At 39.7% G+C, this 26,093-nt stretch overlaps 1 pseudogene; it reads right to left on the bottom strand.

Moving 5' to 3' along the window:
• Nucleotides 1-12,569: 12,569 nt before the first annotated feature.
• Nucleotides 12,570-13,420, bottom strand: LOC120593777 (40S ribosomal protein S6-like; annotated as a pseudogene).
• Between the last annotated feature and the right edge of the window lie 12,673 nt (nt 13,421-26,093).

Raw genomic sequence — 26,093 nt, forward strand, 5'->3', positions numbered from 1 at the left:
CTTCAGGGGTGGATCCTTCCTTGCCTCTTCTAGTTTCTGATGGACTCATATATTCCTGGACTTGTGGCACCATAACTCCCATCTCTGACTCCATCTTCATAGACATTCTCCCTGTGTCTCTATGTTTTTACATAGCCAGTTACCCTCTGTCTCTCCTCTTCTTATAAGGACATGATATTGAATTAAGATCCTACTCTTGAAGTACTCTTGAGAACTTTATCTTAATTAATTTTACCTGCAATAATCCTATATCCAAATAAGATCACATTCTGAGGTACTAGGGATTAGGACTTTAGTATATCTTTTAGGGGAGGGGATGTAATTCAATCCATAACAGTGGTTGTGATGGTTAATTTTAAGTGTCAACTTGGCTGGACCACAGTGCTCAGATAGTTGATCAACGATTATTCAGGATGTTTCTGTGAAGGTGTTCTTTTGGATGAGATTAACATTTAAATTATTGGACTTTGAGTAAAACAGTTTGTCCTCCACAATGTAGGTAGGCCTCATCCAATCAGTTGAAGGACTTACTAGAACAAAGACTGACCTCCTCAAGCAAGAAGGAATTATGCCAGCAGAATATCTTTGGACCTGGACCACAATTTTTCCCTGGGTTTCTAGCCTTCTGGCCTACCCTGCAGGCTTTGGACTTGAACCTCCCCAATCATATGAGCCAATTTCTTAAAATTAAAGATATATTAGAAAAATGCATTTATAAATTTTACAGCCAGGATTAATTTTCATGTTTGAAAACTGCCAGGGAAGAGAGTAAATACCAAATATGTGAATTATGAGAAAATGAGACTTAATGAATTCTAAGTTTATTCACTGAAGTATTTAACTATCTAAGCCATCAAGTGGAGATAATGAATTTGACTGTGTCATAAGACTGGCATACTTTAATTCACATTTGTAAAATGAGCTGTAAATAAAGGACCTAACTCAGCGCTTAATTTTTAGAGATACATTAGCTCAAAATGCCTGTGCCTACATGATGCCAGGCACTGGCCTTTGACAATTCAGCATCATCATCATACAGTTACCTCTTTCCTTGTCGCAAAAGTCGAGTTAAAACCTGAGTCAGGCACCTGGGAGGGAAGAGATGGCCCACTCACTGGGGCAATGGAGGAGAGTTTAATGAAGAAGACAACTATCTACGAAGATGAGACTGGGGTTAAAGGAAAGCAGCGAAGCATGGTTAGGGCCCTTTTCCCACCCCTAGGTCAGAAGGAAACTACAGAACAACTCTTCTATGGGGTTTCTCAACATCTCACCCTCAGAGAATTCTTGGGTTGGGGGGAGGTGCAGCCAATATGTTCAGAAACAAACAATATATTTTCAGCTATTGGTAAGTGCAACAATGAAAAATAGAAAATGGGGCATAAACAAGTAGAGAAGAGGTCAAGAAGAGACTTCTGAGCTAGATGGACAGGGAGGGCTTTCTCAGGAGTGGTGTCAATTAATCTGAGACCTGCTGGTGGAGAAGGAGCCAGCCAGGAGAGGGGTCAGAGCATTCCCTCCTTAAAAACCTGATGGGGGACCAGCTAGGCATACTTTAGGGTCAGAGAAAAGCTCCAAGAAGCTGGAATGTGGTGAATGATGTGGGGACGAAAGACATAAAGGTGAGGTCTTGTAGACCATGTGAGGTGTTGGGTTATATTCTAGCTGTGCTGGAGAATAATTGGGGCCTTTAAAAGGGAGCAAGTGATCTGATTCATATTTTAAGTGACATTCTGGCTGCTGTGAAGACACACAAAATTAGAAGCAACAAGACCAGTTACAAAGCAACCATAGCTGCCTGGTGAGAAATGAAGGTAGCTTGTACGAGGAAGGAAAGACTGAAAACAAAGAGTAGTGATGAATCTAAGATCCATCCCATTATAAGGCTTGAGCCTCTTCCTGCACTTGGTGGGCAGGAGCCTCGGGGCTTGAGACAGTCAATACTTGAGAATAAATGTAGTTAAAATATTTTTTTGCAAACTGTTTTAAATTTTCTATATGTTGCATTTATTACGTTTGAAATTGGAAGAAAAAAAGTTAAAAATTTTTAACATCCACCGAAAGAAAGAATTGAGAGAGGGAGTAGTTGGCTTAATACATGTGGAAGAAGAATAAAATGTCGAGACTTTGTTAGATGAAGGCTCAATATGTAGTGGCCTTCCAAAAAAATACTGGGATTTCTGGTTGCATGAACAGAATAGTGTCTAGAATGAGGAGGGTGATTCTTTGAGCTCCTTGAGAGAATGGCTGTCTTATATGCTTATTTGTTCCCCCATTCAAAGGTGCACACTGCTGAGTACCTAAAGGTTTAGAGTGTGTGATACTGGGATATAATAAGAAATATATTTTTGGCCTTTGTTTCTGGTTCCTGACACAGAGCTCATGACATCTATGTAATATCCTAAGCAATAAAGGTGCTAGGAGCATCTTTTGTTCTAATATTTGGTCTTTGACCCCAGTTCCTGACATGGAGCTTCTAAAACCCTTGGAACTTCCTGGGTGATAGGATCATCTTTTGTTCTAATAAGGTGACTCTTGGTGGGCTCCTGGATAGCTTCAGGGTGAGAGCTGGTCACCGGAAAGACCAAGCCATGATTAGAGGTTTGGAAATTTCAGTCCCATCCCACATCCTCCTGGAGGGGAGAAGGACTAGAGCTTGAGTTCATTATCTGTCATGCCTATGTGATAAAGCCTCCACAAAAATTCCTAAACTGGAGGGTTCAGAGAGTTTCTGGGTTGGCAACACATCCAAGTGCCATAAGGATGGCACACCCAAACTCCACAGGGACAGAAGCTTCTGTGCTCAGGAACCTTCCAGACCTTGCCAATATACCTCTTCACCTGGCTGGTCATCTGTATCCTTTATCGTATCCTTTACGATAAACTAGTAAACGTAACTAAAGTATTTACCTGTGTTCTGTGGGATGTTATAGCAAATTATTGAACCCAAAGAGGGAGTTGTGAGAACCCCTCATTTGTAGCCAAGTCAAGCAGCTGTTGTGGGTAACCTGAGGACCCACTACTTGAGACTGGTATCTGAAGTCAGGGGCAGTCTTGAGGGACTGAGCCCTTAACCTATGGGATCTATGCTAATTCCTGGTAGTTAGTGTTAGAATTGAATTAAATCATAGGACACCAAGTTGGTGTCTGCAGAGAATTGGAGAAGTACTTAGAGAAATCCACACATTTTGTGTCAGAAGTATTGTGAGTAGGGAAACTGTTTTCCTTTAGAAGGAGAGGGAGAAAAAAGGAATTTTTTTCAATACCTAATTTTTTAAAACCCTATTCTTAATAATGAGGTTGAATACCTATATATTTAATACTAAGAGGTAATCTATAACTGGGACAATCAAAGTGTGTTTTTGAGAATAGACTTTTAAGAAAAGACTCGTAGTCTTGAGATACTTACAAGCATTTTGTCTACTTTTGGAGAATAAGAAGGGTCATTTACCAAGCTAGTGCAGGTCTTGGGCAAAATCTCCCTCAAACCATTCCATGCTTTCCAAGTAAGCATTCTGTCTTCATATGATATCCTTGGTGAACTGTGTCTGGGAAAATGTGTCCTAGAGAGCTGACAAAGAAACTTGCTGCATCTGACAGCAGTTGTAACATCACTGTATTATTAAGTGTTTATATTTTGCAACTTTTGTGACAATGGATAAAACTTTCATATTGTTAGTTCATCAGTAGATTTTGAAATGAACTAGAGAAAACAAAGATTTAAATTCTGATGCTTTCCATATTATCTAAGGTAGAATTAAATGAAAATCTAGAGTGTGGGCAATTTGTATGTTTGAGGGGGGTGGTGGGTTGTTCCTGCTTGTAAGAAAGGTGCAAAGATTCCAGTTACTGGGGAAAAAAATACCACCTTTTGTAAATTAATTTTTACTGGTTCATTTACCCATCTATTGAGGGCATGGTGAAGTCAGAACCCCTATTTTCCAAAGTTAATCAACTATTTGCACACTGACCAGATGAGATCTCTTGACTTGCAAAAACAAAAATAAAATTTTGAAGTTTGGGGGCCTGGCTCAGGGGGTCCCCCACGTGTGAGGTCCTGTCTGGGTATCCTTTTGGCTTCCTACTTTATGTCATCTTATCTCTTAAAAGATTACACCTGCACAGTGTTTTTGTAGATAAGTCTTTTTGCCAATTCTTAGCAAAATATTTATCCGTGAATCTTTACCCATCAAAACTGACAGTGCTGAATACCAGTCATTCCCTATTGCGCAAGAGCTTTTTGGTTTATTCCTAATTGCCATGCCAAAGATTTGGTCTTGACTGGAATTCTGTTACAATTCCTGAGCTGAATTATTGCTGGATGCTGAACTAGCTAATTGTATCAGTCATCAGGCCACTTTCATTTTCAAAAGACAGGAACCCATTTTAAACGAGCATAAGCTAAATAGTTCACATAACTGGAAATTCTAGGGATAGTTATAGCTTCAGACCTGGCTGGATCCAGAGTCTCTGATGACCTCATCAGGGCTCTTGCTCTCTCTCTCTCCATCTCTCTCGTCATATAGCCAATGTGGTAGATTTGTTCTGTCCATTTAACTAAGCTGGAATGACATTTCCCAGAATTCACTTCTCTGTATGGTTCCAGGTTAGTATGAGCCACAGAGACATTTTGTATGAGATTTGGAAGTGGAAATAAAGCAGCAATCATATTTCTTTTTATGCTTGGAAGGCCAGTGCAGACCATGAGGTGCTGTCATGGTTTGTTCATGTTGTCACTTGTCTGTTCCCTCATCATGTAGGAGGAACTCACAGCATCTGCAAAGTCTATTGGATCTTCCTTTACCCTCTCTGACCCCTGGGCCAAGTGCATGTTCAGCTCCATGATGAAGGATTCCAGCTTCTTCTCCATCACTAAAGTGGGTTGCTTGGAGGTGGGGAAACACCAATGTGGGTCCTGGTCTCTCCCCATGAATTTTCATCCATCCTCACAGATTTCAGTTCATTCTGGCTTTCTCCACTTCATGTCCATCTTTCCTTTTCACTAGCCTTCCCTGAAAACTTTAGGTTCCTGTACACAGAAAGATCAGCCTCACATAGACTGTTTAACCAGTTGTAACAATGGCAAAAGTTTAAACCTCTGTGATAGATCTCAATAATACATATCTTCTAAAAGTTTTGCTTTTCTGAGCAATTTCTGACAAGTACAGCAGGAAAGACAGCTACTATATGCATAAAATTCACACTCTGTAAGTTCAGCCCTGAAAGAATCTTTTATGATATCTCTGACCATAAAAAACTTCCAGGAAGGAGTTAGAATAGAGGCAGCTTAATCATGTACCCATTCCTGCACCTACCATTGTGGTCAGAGCAGGGTTGAAGGTTCAGCGAAGCCTGAGACTTATTCCTTTATGACTGAAGAGAAGAAAGGTGACAGACCCTACTCAACACATATAAAAGGTTATCCATTGGGAAAATAAGAATTGGGTCCCCAAAAGGAGGAGGAAAAAGTGATAGGCAAACAAATGTTGATGTTCACAACACCCTTCCTGCTTTCTTGTTTGGGGTGGTGCTGTATTTACTTAAAGATGATGAAATGAGATGTAATCAATTTGCAAGAAATTGTTACTATACTCAGGCACTGAGCTTAGCACTTCTGATATATTATCTTCTTTTAATCTCCACAATAACTCTATGATGAAACCAAAGCTTAGAGAGGTACAATAACTTGCCCCAGGTCCCTCAGCTGGGTAGTAGAGAGGCTAGAACTTGAATTCAGGTCTGTCTGTCTGCTCCTTAGCCTTTACTTACACACCCAGAAGTTGTATTGAGTCTAATGGTAAACATATTCTCACACTGTTATGTTTGTTTAACCTTGGTAATTTTGTGCAAATTGATCAGCAAGCTGAGAAAACTGCCTCTTTCTCCCTCCCTGCAGAAAAAAAATGATGCTGCCAGTGAAAAAAAGATGGCTAGCGTCAATGTAATTCTCACTAGTACTTGGCAGGACAATTCCTGCATTAGAAACTTTAAGGGAAAGCAAAGGAAAGGGTCTTCATTTTAACAACCCAGAAAGGTTGGGACATTTTTAGACTGCTGCTCTCTGAGAGCAGTTGTAACATCACTGTATTATTGTTTACAATGCACAACTTTTTGTGACAATGGAGAAAACTTTCATACTATTAGCTAATCAGTAGATTTTGAAATGAACTAGAGAAAAACAACAGTTTAAATTCTGATGCCTTCTATATTCTCTAAGGTAGAATTGAGTGAAAGCCTAGAGGGAAAGTGGACAATCTGTACGTTTGAGGAGAGTGGTGGGTGGTTCCTGTTCCTATGCGACACCAATGGTACCAGATTTAGTACTTTCTAGGAACCTTAAGATCTTGTCCCTTTGCAGAATGGAAGAGGCAGAGATGTTCATATCTCAAAGTTCTTTTCTGCATAACAAAGAATATTAGTTGAGCACCTGAAAGGTATCCAGAATTATTTAATGCACCAAATGGATGTCAGACTATGATATATCTCAGCTGGAATTTGCGACTCTTTAAACCAGAGGGAAGTTGAACTGGAAAGGTCCAGACAGGAGACGTTAGAAGGTTAGGAGGCTTTCTTCTCTCTACTCAATTCTCTTCTGTTCTTTTAGCTAGAGAAGCCAGGCAGGCCCAAGTTGAAGCTGAGCTGTAGCTATTTGAGTGATAAACTGGATGCGATGTTCTCACAACTGTCTCTCTAATCTAAAACAAATTCTGCCTGACTGTGGTGTTTTCTGTCTTGGGTCATACCCTTCTCTGGGAGTATAAACTCTGAGTTACATTTCAAGGACCCTGTAGCTGGTTCACACTCTCACCAGGGTTTTGGAGCCACTCAAATCCTTTTATGTTTACTGGAGGGAAATTGTCATTCAGAGCATGCAGCTATTTGTGTTTAGGCTAATCTGGTCTATAATGCACTTGACGAAAAAGAGAGGAAGAGTTTGGGAAATTCCTTTTTATAGAATAGTCTTTTACACACGAGGATAGAACAGAACAGGATATGGGAAACACTGCCCCTAGCTCCTGCTCACCCACTCAGGTTTTTTTCACAATGTGACCATCTCAGTTTGGTTGCCTTAGGAGTAGATTTGAGACTAGAATCTGAATGAAAGTTTATTTAAGAGATGATCCCAGGAAGCACTGGAAGGAGAATAGAGTAAACCAGGAAGGGAAGGAAGCCAATAAAGGGTATATGAGCAAGCAACCATATGGGTGGGCAGAACTGAATCCTCCTGGAACACGGAGTGGCAATGGAGAGCACCACTGGAACTATTCCTCCATCACTCATTGGTGGAGGGCTGCTCCCAATACTTTCTGGCACTTCTGCACTGCCATGGGCAGTCAGGAGACCTCTGGCTACCAGAGAAAATGCTTGAGCAAGAAAATGAAAATGGTGGTAGTGGGTGACCACTACCACCATTTTCATTTTCTTGTATTGGTCAGGTGGGGGACAGAAGTTGGCAATGGCAGTGACTGCTGCTGGTTCCGTTGTAGGTGGTAGGAGAGAAGACTCCATCTTGCACACCCACCTCTTATGTAAGTATCTTGCCAGCTCCTCACTCCTCTTTGTCCTCTTTGCTGTGGACAAAGGCAGACTCTTCACAAACCGTATGGAGATTCTGAGGAGTTCTCTCTCTGAACCTCAATGAGGACAGACAATTACTCAGCAACAGCTTAGTTCTGCCAATAACTGTCTCCTTGGCAACATAAGGCCCAGTGTAACAGAAATGAAATACATGTTTTAAATATATATGGGTATGAAAAACATGTAAAGGCTCTTCTTACTTTTTCATAAAAATGCTTTTGAGTCACATATAGTTTTTGAATAGTGATTAAACATAATGGATTTTCTAACACTATATCCAGAAGTCCTTACCAAATCAGTTCCTCCTAGCTCTAGATCTTTCTCAGTGATGTGTTTCTAGGAGACAGGCATAGATGCTTCCTTCCAACTGAGGTGCTTGCTTCTTTTTATAGCAAATGACATACTACCACATGATGGCCCCCAAAGAGCACTTCTTTGCCAGTGACAAGTCTTGACTGTCATCAGTAACAACACTCACTTGCTGTGTGAACTTGGGCATGTCACTTACCCTCTCTGGGCCTCAGTGGCCTCATCTGTGAAAGCCATAAACTGGATGCGATGTTCTCACAGATGTCTCTCTAATCTAAAACAAATTCTGCCTGACTATGGTATATTTGTACCTTGGGTCATACCCTTCTCTGGGAATATAAACTCTGATTTATATTTCAAGGACTCCATAACTGGTTTATACTCTTACTGGGGTTTTGGGGACACACAGATCCTTTCGTGTTAACTGGAGGGAAATTGACATTTTTTTCTCTCTTCCTTTAAGATCTCAGTGTGTTAGCTAAGAAATAGAACCTTGACCCACACTTCCTTTTGCTGCAGTATAAAGAGCAAGATTCCAACACAGCTCTTTGACTTTGCTGTCTGAATGATTTGGACAAGTCAGTTAACCTCACCAAACCTCAGTTTCCTCATCTAAAAGATGGGGCAAATAATTGTACTAATATCTTAGCGTTATTGGAAACAGTTAAAGAAGATCATCTATATAAAGCTACTCAGAAAACATTATTTTCAAAAGAAAGAGTAGGATTTTCATTTTTCAGGATTCTCTCTTCTTTGCTTCTTTCTATTTTCACTAATGTTTCCCCACACCACTTCTCAGGAGCTGGTCTCCCTGGATTCTGGGAATTGTTTGTTTATTTGTTCATTTGTTTTTTTAATCTCTTCTAGTGATACTTAAATCTCTGTGGTTAAATTTTGTTGATGATGTTATGATGATTATTTTCTGTTTCCAAGTACCACATGCTCACTGTAGAAGACATAAAGTAAGTAAGTAAGTAAGTAAATAAATAAAGAAATAAATAAATAAATAAATAAAAGCATGAAGAAATAAAGAGGTGAAGGGGCCATAATTCTACAGCTCAAAAGCAACCATGATTAACAGGCATATTTTTTGTTTACATTTTTTCAGGGTGGGAGGTACCTGGTTAAGCCCACAGAGTACATAGATTTTTGTGTCTTGGCTCTCATCTTTAACATTATTGTGTAACTATTTTACTGTCATTAAAACTTCTTGAACATGGTCTATTATGAATATTTGTTATAATTTACCTAACCGTTCCCCCATTGTTAGGCATTTAAGATATTTAATATATTCCCCCTTAAAAATAATTGACAGGACTCAGTCATAAATCTCCCAGCTTTCCCTCTTTTCAAGCCCTCTATGGAAGTCATGCCATGGATAGTTCTCTTAAGAAATCTTTCCAAAGGAAAGATTGTAGGAGCAAGTTCATCACATGTATTCTCAGCTGCCACCTCTCCCTCCCCCTTGCTGTCCTGAGGCCAGTTCACTTGCCTCTGGGAAAGCTCTCCTGCCCCTGTAGTGAACAGTCATAGTTTTTGCTTCTCACTGGTCTAGCAAGTGTTAACAATGCCCTTCTTCTGGAGTTTGACTCAACCTCCTGGGCCAGAAGTGGGCATGTGAGTCAGCCCTGGCCCATCCTAGTGCCCTATCCCAACCAGCAATGGTGATTGATCCAAAGAGTAGTGACAGAAACTAGGAAGGATCAGTCAGAGTCCTTCCCTGAGATAAACTAAAGATGCTGTGAGATACAGATGACGAGCAGTGGCTGTGGCAGGCAAGAGCAGCAGTGCCGTCTTCCCATGACATGGAGGAAGCTTTTGAAATGGCAGTCTGAGAAAATGAAGAAAGCAAACACAGCCAGTAAGGAGAGAGAAAGGACCTGGACACAGGGCACACCAGCTCTGACCCTGAGGGCCTGCCTGCTGCATATCTGCCTTAGAATTTGGGAACTATCCCCAGATCCTTCCCAGCTGCCTGAGTCCTCTTCCCTCATTGCCTACACCAGACTGAATTAGGGTTTGGCTCTCTACTCAGAAGATCCTGACTGATCCATCCCTCAAAGTGTCCTTCCGAAAGGTTGCCCAATAGACATTGTGGCATCTTCCAGGAGAGTATGAGTTCAGGCACCCATGTGACTTGGCAACAGCTGCCAATTCCTCTTTCCAGACTTCTCTAGAACCAAAAGGGAACCTATGTAAATGAACCCTAGGAACCCTAGATTCTCCTGCACTAAACCACAAGCCCCTGTCAGTGCTGGCTCATGGCAACATGACCCTTCAGCCATAGTGAAAATAAATGCCCCAGACAAAAGACAAGATGGACTCAGAAAAGGGAGCTTGACTTTGGAGAGAAACACACTGAAATGCCCAGAGAGAGAGAAGAGAAGACAATTAGAAACAGGGAGCTTTCTCTTTTATTTGTATCCCTATTTTTAAAGCGTGTGTTTCTCAAACCTTTGCTTTTAGACTGTTGTTGACCTTTTTCATCATTGGATAAGAAGAAACTAAAGGGCTAGAGGAATTTTTAGAGACATGATGCATAGTAAATGTTCTCTGAAACTGTTTTCTAATCCTCCATTCAAAAGGAGGCAGTGTGGCTCTGAAAGTTTTCTTAAATGTATGAGAAACCACCTTTGCAAGGAAATGTTTCACATATGTGAAAAACTTTTGGGAAATCACTTTCGTTTTTGTTTTACCGAGTAGGTTCATGAAGCCAGGACAGGTTTAAACAGAAATCTCCTCAGTGGAATCTATCTTATCTCTAGAAAGAGTAGGGATCTTCTCAGACGCATTCTGCATCACAATCCTTACAGGAGTTGGAATAAAATTCCACTTCCCTGTCCCCACCCCTTGCAAGGCTCTCTGGGTCATTCTACAGCAGGTGTTCACAGTCTCCACTTAGAGAAACCCCAGCCATGTGGTATGATTTGAGAGCCTCCAGAAGGCTCATTCTTCTAATAAAATTCTGTCGATATTTTGAGTGAACTCTTAGTTTCTTTTCTTTTCTTCTTTTTCTAATTTATTTAATTATTTAATGTTGCCATATATTTGACCCCTTTTACCCCATCTACCTCCCACTTAGTGTCTTTTAAAATGCAAATGTTTTAGGAGAGGAAAAGCCTATTTTGATTAGTCACGAAGTCCTTAGATTAAACCCAAACTACTTTTGAATCCTGCCCATGTTGATTTTCATACATTATTTCACCTAGTGCTTATCTAGCAGGGTTGTTATGATGATATTGTCTCCAGTTGGCAGAGGAGGAAACATACTCAGTGAGGTTGAATGACTTTTCCAAAGTTTTACAGTTTAGGAAGTGGCCCCGCTATGATTTGAATATAGGAACACCTGACTCCAAAGCCCTTTTCTTTCCAGATTGACAGCTGTTCCCTGTAGAAAGCAGCACAGAACCGGTGAGCATGCCATGCAGGAATAAAAGGAGGGAGGTTCTGAGTAAAGGGTGCTCTCTGGGGTGCACAGGCCCGGGAGAGCGCCAAAGGGAGGCACCCAGGTATGTGCTGAGTCACACTGAGTGAGGGGCAGATGGAGAACACTTACAGACAGATCCCCGGCCTTCACTCCTTGGCCCAGGGCCACAGACATCACTGTGTGTTGGTCAGGGCCACAAGCCTGGCTATTATATGCAGAGTCATAACAGTACTGGCACTGGTGGGTGCCCAGTGATTGCCCGCTGCTGTTGGCAACAGAATAGCAGTGTTTTACCATTTTATTTCCCTTCCTCCAATGGCACGCAGGCTAGACTTCCTTTTTATTTTCTCTTAATCAAAGAGAAGTCCTGTTCATTAAACTCTCTGACTGATGCACCCTGATAGGGATATTGCTCTTGTGTCTTCCGTATTATTGGCAGTGACCCAAGAATTGGCATAGTTCCTGTTAAGTAGATAGAAATACCTGTTTCTAATTTAGCATAGCCATGCTACACTCCGTTGGACTCCTCAAAGGGTCTACATAAAGGGTTTGTGTTTCTAGGATCCCTTTCATTGCTACATCTGCCATTCTGTTTCTTGCTGCCTGTTGAGCTCTCAAAATGACAGATAGAATGCCTAACTCTGTGAGAAGGATACCCATATTTTGAGCTTCCAGTGGCAGCACGTAAAAATCATTTGCTGGGAGCGTCGAGATAAAAAAAAAAACACAAAATGTCTAGGCTCTTTCCCCAAGGATTCCCATTCCCTCATTATGGTGTGAAGTCCAGGTAATCACAGTTTTTGAAAAGCTCCCCAGGTAATTTTAATGTGCAGCCTCAGTTGAGAATCACTACCCTAAATTATAAAACCTAATCTGCAGTCTTTTGAGTAGGACCCTTGCATAAGACCTAAAATGCTGGACTCAGAGTGGCCTCAAACTCCCAACTTCAGGTTCTATACTACTGCTCTCTGGCCATGCAACCTACCACTTTCTCCCGTGTCACTCTGGATAAGATTCCTGAGTATGGGGGAATGGGTATACACTAAAGCTTGCACCAAAGGTGCCTCTTAAATAATTTTTTTATTGCCTGTTTTTTTATATAACACCAGTAAAGTATGGGTCCATAATCTAAGAACTGCCAAGTCATTTACTCATAAGAAGTAAGTCAACTTGTCAAATGTTGTTGAGCAAAATGTACTTAATAGGGGTCTTTCTTTCTTTTTCTTTCTTTTCTTTTCTTTTTTTTTTTTTTCATGTCTGATCTTATTTATTTATTATTCTTACAAAATCTCATTTTTGACTGGACTCAAACTTAGAAGTAGAAACTCTCAGGGAAGAAAGTCTACATCTCTTGGCAATCTGTTCCTGGCTTTTCTCTGTGGCCTCCTTCATTCTCTTGGCCAAAAGTTTAGCATAATCTGCAGCCTCTTCCTTATTTTTCTTAGCACACTCTTTCTTCAGAGCAATATGCCGACTTTTATGTTGCAGAACACATGGAGTAACAAGATACTGAATCTTGGGTGCTTTGGTCCTAGATTTCTTATCTACTTTGTGTAGGGGCTTTCTCACAATGTATTGGTGGTCATCATTTTCTTTAGAGAGATTGAAAAGTTTGCGGATTCTGCCAGCGCTTTCGGGCCCCAGGCTACGAGGCACAGTAGTATCAGTGAGACCAGGAATATCTTTCTCTCCTTTTTTCACAATGACCAAGTTGAGAACACTCAGACTGGCATCCACGAGGCAACCCCAAACAGATTTGTGCTTTCTTTCACCAGTCCTCCTTGGTCTATAACAGGGATGCCCCTTATTCAGTAGCAGAAGTAGGGTCAAGACACTCTACTTCATGGAGAAATCTTGTTTGTCATTCCCGCCACGGATTCAAACCACATAACCCTTCCATTCTTCACCCAAAGCATCAGCAGCAACTTCTGTGGCCATACAGTTCTCATAAAAGGTATGAAGTTTGCTTTCATCATCCACTTCAATGAGCTTCTGGCTGCCAGTGGCCGGGAAAGAGCTGAAGCATCCTGAAGCAGCCGACCACCTCTGTGGCTCCATAAAAAAGAGCAGTAGGGGTCTCCTTTCAATGCTTGCATCTCCTTTCATGCTATTTGTTAATCAAGGGTTCAAAGTGACACCTAGGTAAGCCAGATTTTTAGTTTTATCTCTGAACAGTGGCCAGAAGATTGATAAGGTGGATGGGTGAGATTTTCTTCTATTAATTCTCTTTTGAATATTCCCTATTGGCTAAACTTTCCATGCATGGACCATGCCTGGTTCTCGCCTTGCTGAATATATAGGTCTGTTTATCTAATGCTGTGTAACTAATCACCCCAAAACTTGTGGCTTTAAACACCAGTTATTTTATTATTATCTTATGCCTCTGGGGGTCATCTGGGCTTTGGTGAGGGTCTCTCATGTTGTTTCAGTCAAATAGTAGCTAGGCTCGGAATCATTCCGAAAACTTCCTTACTCACATGTCTAGTAGTAGATGCTAGCTAGCTGCCGAGAACTGAGTAGGAATGTTGACCAGATTACCTACACATGGCCTGGATTTTCTCACGGCATAAAGGCTGCATTCCAAAATAAGTGTACCAAGAGAACCAGGCAGAATCTCTATTGCCTTTAGTGACCTAGCCTCAGAAGTCACATTAGCATTACACTTGTCACAGTCAGAGGCCTTCTGGATTCAAAGGAGGAAACAGAGCAACCTCTCAAGAGGAGTATCAAGGAGTTTGCAGACAATGTTTTAAATCCACCATGTATAACTAAGAAGTCGATAAGGGAAGGCCACAAGGCATAGAGAAAATAGACTGACAGAGTATACAAAATAGTCATGAGAGCCTAGATTCTGGAGTTCAGCTGCCTAAGGTCTACATCTTAGCTTCCCCCACTTCTGGCTGGGTGACCTTGGGCAAATTATCATCTCACTTGTATGCTTTTCAGTGAACTATTCTAAAAAGTTCAGGTAATAATAATATCGACCTCATAATATTGAGTTGTGAGGTTTGAGTATAGCACACATGCCTGATGCACAGTATGAGTTCAATGAAAGTCAGTCACTATGATGTTGTTCTTGTTGGGAATCACAAATTAGGATTTTTCTAATGAACTTCTGGCTCTTCCCCAATTAGCTGAGTAAAGAACTACCCTCATTGGCCCTGGTTAAAGTAGTTGCCCTTACTTGGCTGGCATTCTAGGATTCTAAGAAGTATGACTGCTTATTATTTATCTTAGTTGTTGATGCCACAATGATAGAAGAATTCATACAAACTCTCGAAATCTCAGGACTTCCTCCGCAACCATATTTCCATTCCCCAAGAGCACATTTTCTCTTCATTAATTTGACCTCTATTTCTTTCTTCAACCTACTTTTCCCAAATGGTTCTGGACTGTGGCATGGACTATGATGATGAAACTGGCTGTGAACCAAAAATACAACTCACTCGTAAATGTTTCACCAAGAGAAGGGAGGCAAGTGGAAAGCTTTTGAAATCATTCTGGAGGCACCATAAACACGGATTCTCATCTGCAATGCATAGCAATCAAAAGCTGGCTGACTCTTCTGAGGAAAGCCACAATTTACTACATCTTTTCTTATTAATTTTTAATTAGACCAATCCATGAATGTATTCTCCCAGTAACTGAAACTGAAACTGTGCAGATAAAGCTAACACTTCTTTGACCACTTCTTGGAAAAAACATCCAGACCCACAACTCCCCTGAGGTAACTGCTATCATTTTTGTCTGTACCTTTCAAACTCTTTTCTCTGTCTTTATACACATATATCTGGAACCATTGAAAATACACAGATTCTTGTGTGTGTATTACTTGTCTATAGCTATGCAACAAATTACCCAAACCTAGCAGTTAAAACAAATAAAAGAGATATATATATCTCCCAGTCTCTGGGTCAGGAATATAGGAAAGAGGTTAGCAAATACTCCTGGCTTGGGCTTTCTCATTAAGTGACAGTCAAAATAGTTTGCAGTCAAGCTAGTGTCGTCTGCAGGCCATACTTGGGGGAAAAACCTACATCCAAGCCCATTCATGTGGTTGTTGACAGGCCCCTATTCCCTTGCCATAAACTCTATCCCTCCACAGGGCTGCCTCATGACATGGGAGCTGGATTCCCCAGAGCAAGAAATCAAGAGAGAAAGAGAGAGCACCCAATATGAAAGCCACAGTCTTTTGTAACCGAATCTCAAAAGTGACATCCCATCACTTCCCCCTATATTTTATTCATTAATTGAGTCAATAACTCAAAGGGAGGGGGTTCTGTTTAAGGAGAGGAGATTGTCAGAGGCAGAGATCATTGGGGACCATTTTAGAGACTGCCTACCACTGTATGTTTACATAAAACATATTATACTGTAACTAACTTTCTATGACTTGCTTTTTTTCAATCAACAATATATCTTAGAGATCCATCCATGTTATCACATATATCTCAACTCTATTTAAGCACAGTATAGAGAGTTCCATGACATAGATTAGGGTTTCTTAACTCTGGCTTTTTTATTTCTTTTATGATGCACAGATTAGATTCCATACCTGGCAATAAGGATTTTACTGTATTTGGGTTGAAGATCAGCATGAGTCTTCTTAAAAACTTCCCAAGTGTGTTTAGGGAGCAGTCAGAATTGAAGACCACTGGTACAGATACACTACAATTTATTCACATTTTTTAAATCCCTGTTGATGGCCATTTTGGTTGTTTTCTCTTTTTCTGCTATTACAAGCAATATTGCTAAGGAATATCTCTGTTACATGTTTCTATGCACATATGCAATAAGTAAAATTGTTTCAAGGAGAAGAATGTCTATTTTCTCTCCTGGATATGGCCAAATGGCCCTCAAAGTTCCACTCCCAGCAAAATGTTCCTATTCCCTCAAACCTCACCAGCACCAAATATTATCAAATCTTTAAATTTCAGCCAATCTGGTGGTTGAAAAACGGCACTCATCATTTATATTTTACTACATCTTTAGAGCCATCTGGTTGTATTCATGGTCTTCATAGGGATTAGTGTAAAGTATTGATTTTAGCTTTTTTATAAAGACATGAGAAGGTCTGGAATAACTCTTGACTTCTGAGCTTTCTTCAAACTCTTTGATGTTTATAGATTGGAACTCAGTTCTTTCCTCTCTCATATCTTTCTTTCTTTTTTCTTTATTTCTTTAATTAAAAGGTTTTATCTAGATGTGCAGACTCATTTGCATGAACTTGCCATAATTTAAAGATTTTAGATATGTGTAGTGTTTTAGGGGTGGTAGAATTTACCCAAACAAAATTTTAGACATTTTAGCATATTAGGTACAGCCTTGATCTCCTTCTTCACTTCTCTCTGTAGCCATAACTGTTCAGGTGTGGTCACTACTTCATTATTCCTACCAGAGACAAGAGGTACCATTTCTTACCCTCAAAGATAGGTGGGTCAAATCATTTATCCCACGATGTTCACTGAATGCTTGTTATGAGACAAGTGCTATTCTAGACAGACCCATGCCCTCAGAACACTTATATTCTCATAAGAAGAGACAGTAATAAATAGTAAATAGAATGTAGAAGTTAATTTTAAAGCATTTTAGAAAGTGATAATTGTAATGGAAAAGAGAAAATAGATCAGAGTAAGAGGGTTTGGGGATATGGGAGCTGGAGGTAAGGAAAGCAGGGTGTAGTATAAATAAAGTCATCCAGGGAGCTCTCACTGAGAAGGTATTATGGGTAGTTTTGCTTCTCCTCCAAAAAAGATATGTCTTAACCTGTAGTTCCTCAGAATATAACATTATTTGGAAATAGAGTCTTTACAGAGGTAATTGAGTTAAAACAAGATTAGGGTGGGCCCTAATCCAATATGACTGATGTCCTTCTAAAAAGGGGAAATTTGGACACAGAGACTGACACACACAGAGGGAAGACAATGTGAAGAGACACAGGGAGAAGATAGCCATCTACAAGCCAAGAAGAGTCTGAGGCTACTAGAACCTAGGAGACAGACTTGGAACAGCTACCTCTCTAGTACCTTCAGAGGAAGCATGGCCCTGCCAACACCTTGATTTTAGACTCTGAGACTCCAGAACTGTGAGAAGATACATTTCTATTGTTCTAAGCCACTCGGTTTTATTGCACTTTGTTATGGTAGCCCTCAGAAACTAATACAGAGGATGAGAGCTGAGCAAAGCCTTGAGGGGTGAGCCATGTGGATACACTCACTCTGAACACTTATGGAGCTCAAGGGAAGAGTTCAAATGGAGGCTATATGCCCAAATATTTAAAAGGTACAAATCAAGCTAATAATCTGTTAAATAGCAAGGTTCTGTCTTCCCACTGATTTACTTTCGTTACAACTGACTTTCCAGACTACTCAGAATTCTGCACCAGAATGTAATGGTACAAGCAGAGTAGGCCCAGGCCCGCAGCCCCTCCCCTTCTCTTCCCACCCAAGGCTCACCACAAACAGGTGCCCTTTGTGGCCTGGAAGCACACACAGTGACCAAGATAGATCTAAGGAAGAGGTCTGCATGGGCACTGGACATGGACTTGGAATTACTGAGCAGGGCACCCCAGGATCCAGGATTTGCAGGGGTTCCCGGCTCCCAGTGAGCACCACTCCTTGTGCTGCAGGGTCCTCGGTCCCTGACGAGGATCATGGCCAGAAGAGGCCAAAGCAGGGTCCCTTATTGTAGTGGAGGAATCAATGCCAGTCCAAGAACCCTCCGTTTCCCATCCACAGGGAGGGATGAAAGAAACTAAGAGTAAACACTGAGAAATTTGCATAGCAGTTTGACTTGCTATTATATCCGAGCATTTGTGGGCACTGAAATTTGAGTTTCATATGATTTTCACATATCACAAATATTATTCTTTTTTAAAAAATTTGTTCCCCAACATTTAAAATGTAAAAACCATTTTTACCTTGCAAGCCATAGAAAAACATAGCCAGCTGTATTTGGCCTAAAGGCTATAGTTTACCCACCTCTGATATAGGAGTTGGGGCAGGGAGGTAGGGGCTGCTGGAGCAATGTCCTTGAATACGAGAGATGAGATGGAACCCAGAGTACATGTGAAGGGACTGGCTTTACTCTGGAGCATGTATTGTTCATCTGCGATAGCAGGAAAAGGGAATGGAAACAATTAGGATTTTGGTGAATTAAATATTGTGGTTGGATCGTCTTTTAAAATTTGAAGGTTGTTTGCTTTCAGAAAAGCACACGCATTCTCCAAGTTTAAATAATGTCTCTAAAATAGGTGCATAATATTTACCCATACACTGTGAGATTGAGAAAATATACACTTGATGTATTCTTTCTTCTCTCTCGTAGCTTCAGTGATTAAATGATCAAATCAAATGATTAAATAATTTTTGTTGCTTTTTAATTTTCGAAAGAGAAATGCATCTTTTAAAACACTAGATTTTACTCTTTTTGGACTCTACTCTTTCCCTCCACCCCAAGAATAAATCTGAGGACGCTCTTCTTGGGAAAAATGCATAAATATTTGCTCTCCAAACCATTTTAGGCAATTCATTGATGCCCTAAAAGCCAAGGTTTTCCTCAAACTCCAAGTTAAGGAATCCTGATTTACAAGCTGACCATGGTTCTCTGCGTTGTTTTTCTTTCAACATTGCCCTTGAGTTTTTTGGAAGAAAAGAGCTACATGCATGCAAAATGATTATTATAATTATACACACTGTTAAACTGATTCCAAACAGCCCACCGTGGAGTTCTATTCAGAAGACTAGGGGAAGGGCGGAGAAGCTTCGAGGAAGAAGGAAGAGGGAGGATGTCACTCAACTCCATGCTTTTCAAAGCCGTTCTACTGGGGACCCACCCCCATTCCTACTCTTCTCTATGATCCAGCTAATCTATCTTTCAGTGAAAAGGAAGAGCAAATAATGCTTAGTGGAAATACATTAGTTCTTGAATTATATATCCTTTCGGGGTTACGCCATGAATAGAAATTTCTCCTAGTAACAGATTTTATCCACTCTACAATCAATAAATCTTTCCATTTGCCCTGCAATATCAATATCTAGCACCCAAAATGTACTTTGCCTATATCTACTGCATAGCACTTATAAAACGTGCAAAATAAACAATAAAGACCTAAATCCAAAGAGAAAATATAAGATGTAGTCCCTCAAAATGACATTGAAAGTGAAGGAAAATTCATATTCTAAAAAGTTTTCATTTTCTTTCTAGTATTTACATTAGCAGACAAGACACTTTGTCAATTCTAATCCTTTCATAAAGTGTAAGCTGGACTATTTCTTAATGGAAAGTCACCACAGGAGGCCAGCTAAGGTCTTGGCTGGAATACTTTCCTGGAATATTTTGTTTCCCTTGGAATTTACGGTACTGTCTGGTTGAATTTAATTTGACATTTTAACAATTGGAGCATTGTATTAGGCACAGTGAAGCAGAAAATTCATCCTACCCTGCTCCCCATTCATCCTTCTTTGCCCTTGTGAAAATTGCCCACTGTCTTATTCCACTAAATGAAAGTGTTCAGGAAAAGACAAATGACACATCTAATTCAGTCAACAGTTCTATAAAAGGTAGACTTTTAATACCTAGAATAAATCTTTCATTCATTCATTTAACAAATTGCTTTATTTAGTGGTAGCTCGAGAGTTTAAACTATGCATTGTTGACTTATTATAGTCTACTTTCAAATAACATTATACCATGTCACATAGGGTGTGAGAAACTTACCACAGTATACTTCTGTTTTCCCCCTCTCCTCCTTTGTGCTATTGTTGTCATACATTTTAATTACACATATATTATAACATCTACAATACATTGCTTTTATTTTTTGCTTTAAACAGTAAATATGTTTTAAAGAAGTTAGAAATGGGAGTGGAAGCTTTATTTAATGGTACTTACCACTTAAAATAGTCTTCATTTCCTTGTGTAGATTTAGATTTTTATTTGTTATCATTTTCCTTCTAAAGAACTACCATCCTTGTGAAGTTCTGCTGGTGATAAATTTTGTTAGCTTTTGATAGTCTGCTAATGGGTTTATTTCTCCAGTTTTGAAGGATATTTTCACTGGACATAGAATCCTAGATAGGTTTTTTTTTTTTTTTTTTCCTGTTAATACCTTTTAAAGATACCATTCTACTTGCCTTTTGGCTCACATTTTTTTTTTTATAAGAAGTTAGTCATAATTTATTTGCATTATTGTTCTTCTGTATGTAATATGTCTTTTTTTCTTTGATTGTTTCTAAAATTGTATTTTCATCTTTGATTTTCAGCAAATTTCTAATGACATGCCTTAGTGTGGATTTATTTTTTATATACTACCTGTTGAGCTTCTTGGATCTGTGAGCTTATATTTTTCATCTAATTGGTAAATATTTTGGCTAACATTTCTTAAAACATTTTTTTTCTGCCCATCTCTCACTTTCCTTCAAGGACTCTAAGATGTTGTTAGACTTGATATTATCCTACATATTATTAAAGCTCTGTTCAGTTACTTTTTTCAAGTTTTTTCTCTGCTTGCTTCGATGTGATTAGTTTCTTTGAATTCCTTGATATTTTCTTTTGTAGTGGCTCATCTTTTGTTAATGCAATCTCTTAAATTTTATATGTTGAATATTGTATTTTTTCAGTTTTTCGATTTCAATTTGATTCTTTTTAGTTTCCATTTCTCTATTGAGACTTACCATCTATTTCCTCACAATATTTATATTTTCCTTTAAATATCTTTAACTGCATTTATAATAGCTGTTTGAAAAGCTTTGTCTCTTAATTTCATCACCTCTGTCTTTTCTGATATGTTTTAATTATTGGCTGATTTTTTTTCCTTCACATTTTCTGCTTTTTAAATATCTGTCTAATAATATTTTCTAGCATGCTAAGCATTGTGGATGGTGCCTTGTTGAATATCTAGATTTTGCTGTCTTCCTTCAAATAATGTCAGTTTTGCCTGGAAGGCAGCTTTTTAAAAATATTTGTCATGGAGGTTCTAGCATATCTTTAACTCTGTGATGATAGCAACCCTTCCTCTAATGCATGGTCTTTCTTGTGTACCAACTGAGTACTCAGAATTATCTTTCCAATTACACTAGAACAATCTCTCTCTGTTCTGTTCATGCTCCATGATCTCAATTCAGCTCATAGCTCCACAGTATTTATTTTCGTCCTGCACCCATACTACTTAATATTCAGCCAGAGATTCCAGGAGATCTTATGCAGATTTCTGAAGCTCCTCTGTATGAACTCCACCTCTCTAGAACTCTGTCCTGTAAGCTCCAGCCACAATATCAGCCCTTGCTCCAATCTTATCACCTTTGCTCGGTGAAATTGCCATTATTTGTGACATGATCTAGAAAGAGTTTCAAAGCAAAAACAAACAAAAAAGATAGGGAAATCAAGGGATTCACTTCATGCATCTGAAGGCCAGGTTATAATGTAAGCAGGTCTCCAACCAAGTTGTACCACATACATTAGATATATTATTTAAATATATTTATTTAGAAGCATGCATACAATGGTTCATACAAATGTTTTTGCAAGCTGATGGGTCATAGGTCTTTGTTCTTTTAACCTCAGTTTTCATGGAAGGTTCACAGGAGGCAGGTATGACACTAATCTAGATGCAGCATCAGGAGACCAAGTCTCCGGTATCATCCTAAGAGCACATGCTACAGGCCTCACTAGACTTTATACTCTATTCATGTAAAGACAGAGGACTGTCTCTATAAGGCTCTGGCCTACCCATATATCTTGAATATCACTGATTTACCCAGTAAGAATCCATTTGTAGTACCTAATGTGTTCATTTATAACTCTTAATTTTACCAGTGCAAACATTTCTGATGTCCATTGTGCAAATTATCAAAGACTCTCCACTTAAGGATTGTCAGTGATTCTGGAATTGTACTTTAATGATTAAAGGCAACATGAGTGCCTTTGTGGTATAGATTCCTCATTTGTGTAGCAGTCTTCACCTAGCATGTAGCTTAAACTAACACATACCAAATACATCCTGTCTTTTCTGAAGTGTTTAAACCTCTCATAATCTTATTCATAACAAAGAGCTGGCATCTGAAAATCTCAAGTCTGGGCCTTCTAGGATCATGAGCTGATGTGGAATGAAAGGGAACAAAAGAATCTGGGAAATCTTCTCTCACAAGGATAATCTGGCTTTCTAGGCTATTTCTCTCTTCATAATCTGATTTTTCATGTTAGACCAGCATTGCTTCAGTCCTCTGTCTGTCCTGAGCTGACTAGCACGGAGATCTCAGGGTGTGTTGGAAGGCAGGTGGGAGGTGATAGGCCCCCACATTTTGAGTCAGAGCATGTTTAAAGGCTAGCCTGGATTCAAGGGGTGGGGAAGAAGCTTAGACTGGAAGAATGTTAAAGACATTATGGCCACATTTTAGCTACCACAAGGTAAGTGTCCAGAAGACAAGGAGCATGGTTCTATGGAAATGTCAGAGGGATCAGCAGAATCTCACTTGACTAAAGGCTCAGTTCTACCCCCCAAAGACTGATGATGTCTGAGATGAGCACTCAAGAATTAAGAGGCATTAACTAGGAGAGCAGTGTTTAGAGGACAGGACCACTGCAGGTCATACATTTAATAAATGTGAAGAATGCAAAGAAGTCCTTATTTACAATGGCTCAAGGCTGGAAATCTCATGGAACTGTGAAACAGTACTTCTTTGTCAATAAGGGTGATAAAGTGAGCACTGAACTGAGCCTTCTGGGAACCACAAGTCCCTCCCAACTCAGTAACTCAGTAGTTGCTTCCTCTAATGAGAAAGTGGTAGAATAAAAGGGCCATCGAAACATCAACTGCTACATTTCCCAAAATATTTTCTGAACACTGTTAGTGAAGTGGTCCTCTGGTCCGAAATGTTTGGGAAACACACAGTTAAATGAGTTTATTGCTAAATTTCTTGGTGACTTTAATAAGCTAATATGTATTGGGACTAATGGTGTGCTGGTGAATATTTAACAACGAGCTCTCTGACAAAAAAATATAGCCCTGACTTTGAGCATTTGCCAATGTCTGATGTATAAATACTACTGCCTTGACTGATTTGAAACTACCAATATGATATCACTGAAAGCACAGTTGGATTGTAGAATTCCTGAAAACTTAACCACCAGCTCTCAGGAGCTGGTACAAGCCAGATCCAGCACATTCCTGTTGGATGCTCAGAGATAGAGAGAGGAGCATGGCCACAGCACTCTTCATAGTACATCTAAAAGGCTAAATACTTTGTAGGCACACTTTAGAAAATTCTGGTTTGGTTATTCTATACATAGGGAAAGTGAGATGCTAAGATTCTTGCCCAAGAACTCAGATCCAAACATTAAGCTCTTCTGAGCCTCAGTCCTGTAGCAAAAAGTTTAAGATTTTTTTCCTTCAAAACTGTCCTAGATTCAAAATACCATTTACTTACCATGTACCATATAAGGTACTCTCCTAAACAATGACAAGCATCATCATATTTAATGCTACCAACCCCCTGTGAGATGTGGAATATCATTATCCCCATTTTACAGATGAGAAAACTGAAGTGCAGAGAGGTTTGACAACTTTACAAAATGAAGCAAAGACATGGCTTGCTAAGAGGTACTCTGCTCTCAATAAAAGATCTCACCACCATATGTGATAGAGCAAGAATAAAGTTTGTAACCTTCCTTTCTCAGCAAGAAAAATTTCATGGACTAAATGTTTATGTCCCCTCAAAATTCATATGTTGAACCGCCACCCCAAAATGTGGTGGTATTTGGAGATAAGCTTTTGGGAAATAATTAGGTATTGATGAGGTCATGCGGCTAGGATTAGTGTCCTTATAAGAAAAGACACCAGAGAGCTCACTCACACTACATGCATAAAGGGGAGGTCGCATGAACACAGGGTGAGACGGTGGCTGCCTACAAGTCAAGAGAAGAGGCCTCAGAATGACACCTACCTTTCCAACACCTTGATCTTGGACTTTCCAGACTCCAGATGTATGAGAAATAAGTTTCTTAATTCTTAAATTTCTTATTGCTTAACCCATGCAGTCTATGGCATTCTGTTATAGCAGCCTGAGTGGACTAACACAGGTGTTGAGTTTGAGGAATGGAGCAGGGAGGAGGGAAAAAATTAGCTCGATGACCATGGAATTCATTATCCCACTTCCTAGGAGTCCAGTTGATAGTGGTAGTAATAGTGACTTTCTAAAGAAAGTTATTATTTAAAGATTTCTTTAAACTCTTTTATATTTGTGATACCATTTGATCCTTAAAGGACTCTGTGAATGTTTCCTGTTTCAGAAAGGTCTGACTTTGTCCAAGGTTACATAGCTTCAAGGTCAGCAGTACTGAATTATTTTCTGCTCCTGGGTTCTTCCCAATACATCAAGTTGACTTATGCTAAACTATAGGCTATGGATTAGGTATAGTTCTTCCCAAATCCAAATGTGAATGGTGTTTAAAAGGCCTTCAAGATTTCAGTGAATGTGGCATGTGTATCTTCAAATGCAAGTTTGAGCAGGAGGACTAACATTCACTAGCATGTCACAGTTGCAGGAACTCAGAATTAAGGCCAACCTGGTAGCTAACACAGCAAACCCTATATAGGGCTTCCTAGATTTGGGGCACTATTGAGGAGTTTTTTATGTATTAACTCATTTAATCCTCACAATAATAACCCTGAATCATAGCTATTATTATTATGCCATTTTGCACATTGTTATATGAGAGTATAGAGGAGAAAAGCATAGCTCTGACTAAAGATGTCTCTAACTCTAGATGATTGGGGAGGGGTGTGTGTGTGCTCACACTCACACACATGGAAGGTAGAGGAGAGAAGAAAGCGATTCCAAATTAGTGTCATATTTTGCTTCCTAGTTTCCCTAAGCAGCACAATCACATTACTTCATAAGTGCACATTTGTACCAGTGGCCAGTTTGTGCTTGAAACCTCCTCCATTTATCATTCTTTCAACTTAAGACATTGAAAAATTCTGTTAAAATGCAAATCTTACCCTGGAGGGGAAACACATTAAACCACTATTTTCCGCTTAAATTTTTTTTTGTGTGTGAATCACTTTTCTTGACTGGTTTTGGATTCATTGAGAAAGCCCACTCAGAATGCAGAACCAAGGGATTATTATTGGTGGTGGTGGCAGTGTTTGGGGAGAATAAGAAGATGATGGCATGGGACTCTGTTCTGAGAAAGCATAACAGTAGCCAATGTAATTTATTAAGCATCAACACCACACTCGGCACTGTATTATTTGTCCCTAAAGTTCACAAGAGCCATACCCTATAAGGTAAATATCATTACCCCATTTTACAGATAGAAAACTGAAGCTTGAGGAGGTTCAGTGACTTGCTTGAGAAATAAATTAGTAAATGCTGAGAAAAGATGGCCCAGATACATCATTACAACTCTGAGAGCTCTGGCAAGCTAGAAAACACCAGAAAATTGTTGAATATTTAGTGTGTCTGAGTGCAAAGAAGGAGAGGAGGAAGCGAGTTATTGTGATAAGAGATTATTCAAAAAAGTAGAAACAGAGAGAAACTGGAAGGGAAGGGGCTCTGGCCACCCTAACTCTCCTTCTCCATGTCCACAGTCTATTCTGTGGTGATCCCACAGAACCAGCAGGTATCCACCCCTAGATTCTGCAGCTGCCCTGGAGACACCACTACCTCAGTGGTGTCTTTGTCCAAGGTTACATAGCTTCAAGGTCAGCAGTACTGAATTATTTTCTGCTCCTGGGTTCTTCCCAATACATCAAGTTGACTTATGCTAAACTATAGGC

Source organism: Pteropus medius, unplaced genomic scaffold (assembly GCF_902729225.1).
Source record: "Pteropus medius unplaced genomic scaffold, Ma_sr-lr_union100, whole genome shotgun sequence".
NCBI classification, from domain to species: Eukaryota; Metazoa; Chordata; class Mammalia; order Chiroptera; family Pteropodidae; genus Pteropus; species Pteropus medius.